Source organism: Adiantum capillus-veneris, chromosome 18 (genome assembly GCF_014529385.1).
Source record: "Adiantum capillus-veneris isolate H3 chromosome 18, ASM1452938v2, whole genome shotgun sequence".
Lineage (NCBI taxonomy): Eukaryota > Viridiplantae > Streptophyta > Polypodiopsida > Polypodiales > Pteridaceae > Adiantum > Adiantum capillus-veneris.
In genome coordinates, this window is record NC_140948.1 from 38,032,392 (window position 1) to 38,035,432 (window position 3,041).

At 41.3% G+C, this 3,041-nt stretch overlaps 1 pseudogene; it reads right to left on the minus strand.

The window, feature by feature from the left end:
• Positions 1–2,150: 2,150 nt before the first annotated feature.
• On the minus strand, positions 2,151–2,721 carry LOC147435513 (MFS-type transporter clz9-like; annotated as a pseudogene).
• Between the last annotated feature and the right edge of the window lie 320 nt (positions 2,722–3,041).

A 3,041-nucleotide genomic window follows, 5' to 3' on the forward strand; every position in this document is an offset into this window, starting at 1 on the left:
ATGTGAGTTGATGCTTTTTCCACCTTCGGGAGTAGAGGTTTCCATGCAGTGCGAGTGAATGAAAGTAGAAGGAGGAGAATCTTGTTCCATGCTGTAATGGAGGTGAGAGAAGGGAGATGAGCTAGCTTGGTGTGGAACTATGTGGTGGGCAAGGGGAAGAGATGGGGAAGAAGCTTGCTTGGTGCTACAATGGAGATGGGAGAAAGCTAGTAGAGAGATAATGTTGGACTATAGGGTGCATGTGGTTGTTGCAGCCATGGAGAGCTTGGAAAAGGGTTTGTAAAGAGAGAAAATCACTTTTAGCTATAGAATAGGTTTGGAAAGACTTTGGAGGGTGGAAAATGATGTTTTGAAATTTTTTGAAAAAATTTAATTTTTTGGAATTTTTTAGTGCACGTTTTTGACTTTTAGAGGTCAAAAATACTTTTTTGACCATGAAACAGGTTAGGGGACCTTTTAAGGAGGGAAAACTTGAAATTTGAAATCTTTTGAAATTTTGAAATTTTTTGAAATTTTGAATTTTTTAGTGTATTTTTAAATCCGAGCCAAAAAGTGGGGGAAAAAAGGTCAAAGTGGTCCCCCCCCCCCCCCCCCCCCCCCCCCCTTTCCCCTGGCCACCTCCCTTACCTTCTCACTAGGTAAGAGGCCATTAAGAGGTGTAAGGTTACCTTGTCCCCCTACTTTTTTGAGGGTATAGAGTGTGTTCACCACCCTCTTCCTATTGGCTGGCCTCTAATTAACCTTAATCCCAAAGGGCCCCTAGAGGGTTCATATTTTTCCTAATGAGTGGCACAAAACAATAGTAGATTATGGAAAAAAGTTGCATACAGCTTGGGTAATACTTTCAAAAAGGGTTTTTAAGATTTTGTCGTGGGCAGATAAAAGATGAGGTTATGAAGCAGACTTTTACATGGGCTAGGTAATTGTTACAAAAAGTTTAGATGCAAGTGCAGTGACAAAATTGGGTTAAGATACTCGACGTGATTGACGAAGCTTTTCCATCCTGTGTCTTCGCGCATAGGCTTGATAAGGTAGATCAATGTGAAGTGGCTGTAGCCGAAGACCCTGTAATACTGCCCCACCTTCCCATAGGATAGAGCGCAAATGATCCTCTGCAATTTTCTGTTGAAGCTCCCAATGTTTCCTAACCTGCTTTGCTTGTTGAGCTTCCGTTCGACGTTGTCTAGCAACATCTCTCTCTGCTTGAGGTTGTAATTTTCTTTTCTCCCTTTCAAGTCGCTTCTCTTCCTTTGCTCCAGCCACCTCCTCTTTCTTGAAATGTTTGGCTTTCATACTCTCAATGTATTGTGCAGATGTGAGAATCAAACTATTCGTGTAATCTACAAATGGCTCGCGATTGATTTGTCGAATGCAAACCTTTGTAGGCGGCACCCTTAGAATGTCAACAATCCGACTGTTCTCTTTGTCTGATGGTTGAGTTGTTAGAGGTGATGTATTGGCATTTGGAATTTGATTGCAATGATTTAATGTTTGTTGTGTTCCTCCCAATGCTGCTTGTGTTGGGTGTGATGTTGATGGGGTTGAAACATCATGTTGGCCTTGATTAGAGTTCTGCAATCCCTGTTGCATGCTAGCTGTGAACACTTGTGTTGAAGCTGGCGTTTGTGGCCTTACTACATATGCCCTGGCTGGTTTTGGTGTTTGAAAATTGAGCAGGCTGCTTTCTCTTGGTGTTGCTGCTTGCATTTCATCCCTGCTTTCTAGACCACATACATCATCTTCCAAAAGCTGAGTAAATGGAAAAGCTTCAGGAGTGTGCTCATGTTGTGAAGACATGCTTTCCTCATAGTGACCAACCATTCCGTTCAATGCTTCAACAGTTTCATTTTCGTTTGAGATATGTTGGTTATCAAGTTGTGCATACATACTTTCTTCAAATTGATTAGCCATTCAGTTCAAAACTTCAATTGCTTCCTCTTCATTTGAGACATGCTCGGGAGTAGTTGGTACTCGAGATAAAATCTCCTCAGCAACAAAACATGTGTTTTCAGCCAGATTTATGTGGTTGCATGGCATTCCTTCAAACTTTACAGCAATAGGATCGAGAGGCCAAATTCCTGCAGCCCGAAACAAGGCTTTGATGTTACCCTCCGTGAAAGACAATTGCATAGCCTTTGCGATGATTGTAGCTAATTCTTGCTTGGTGGCTTGCTTGGATGATGCCTTTTGTTGCCAAATGTCCCTCTCCTTCCTAAACTGAACTTTTAAAGATTTAAATACAGAAACATCTAAAGGTTGAAGCTTGTGAGAGGTGTGTGCCGGTAAAGTGACTATATCTATGCCTGAATTAAATGCTTTAGAGACAACCTCGAGTGATATATGACTTCCGTGACCATCCAAAATGAGAAGATGTCTATGATCTCTCCCAAACCTTATAGATATTGAATTTTTGAAGTGTTCCAGCCATGCTTGGAACAACTGGCCTGTCATCCAAGCCTTCTTCACATTTTTGAATGTAGTTACCATTCGGTCGTTGACCTTTGAAAATGTAGTACGAAGGAATTGCATGGCCTACATTAAAATGACAGCGATACTCAAGTGTGATTCATCAAAATAATATTCTTTGAGATTATTATATATAAAAGGATGGGTTAAGAAGTTACTTGCTGCATTTACACAGCAAAGAACAGTCACCCATTCCCTTGAATCACATGTGATGCTGTAGACTACCTTCGTGCCTTTCTTTGCTAGAACTTTCATCCCCTTGTCACGCGAGCCTTGGAATCCTGTCTCATCAGCATTCCATATGTGGGTCGGTGGATAGTTATTCTCTACATAAAGTTTGTGGAGGTTGTCATGAAAAGATCTTACAATCTCTGGTCTAAATCGGGTGGCCCTTGATTGATCCAAACCCTCCAAAACACGAAAAACAAGCTTTGGGTGAACTCTCCCACCAACTTTTGCCAGGTATTCCATTAGAAAATAATGTATGTCTAGTCTGGCATATTTCAGCTACTTTCAATTTAGCATCTAAAACGGAGACGCCATGACCCATCTCACACTTGAGAAAGATCCATTGT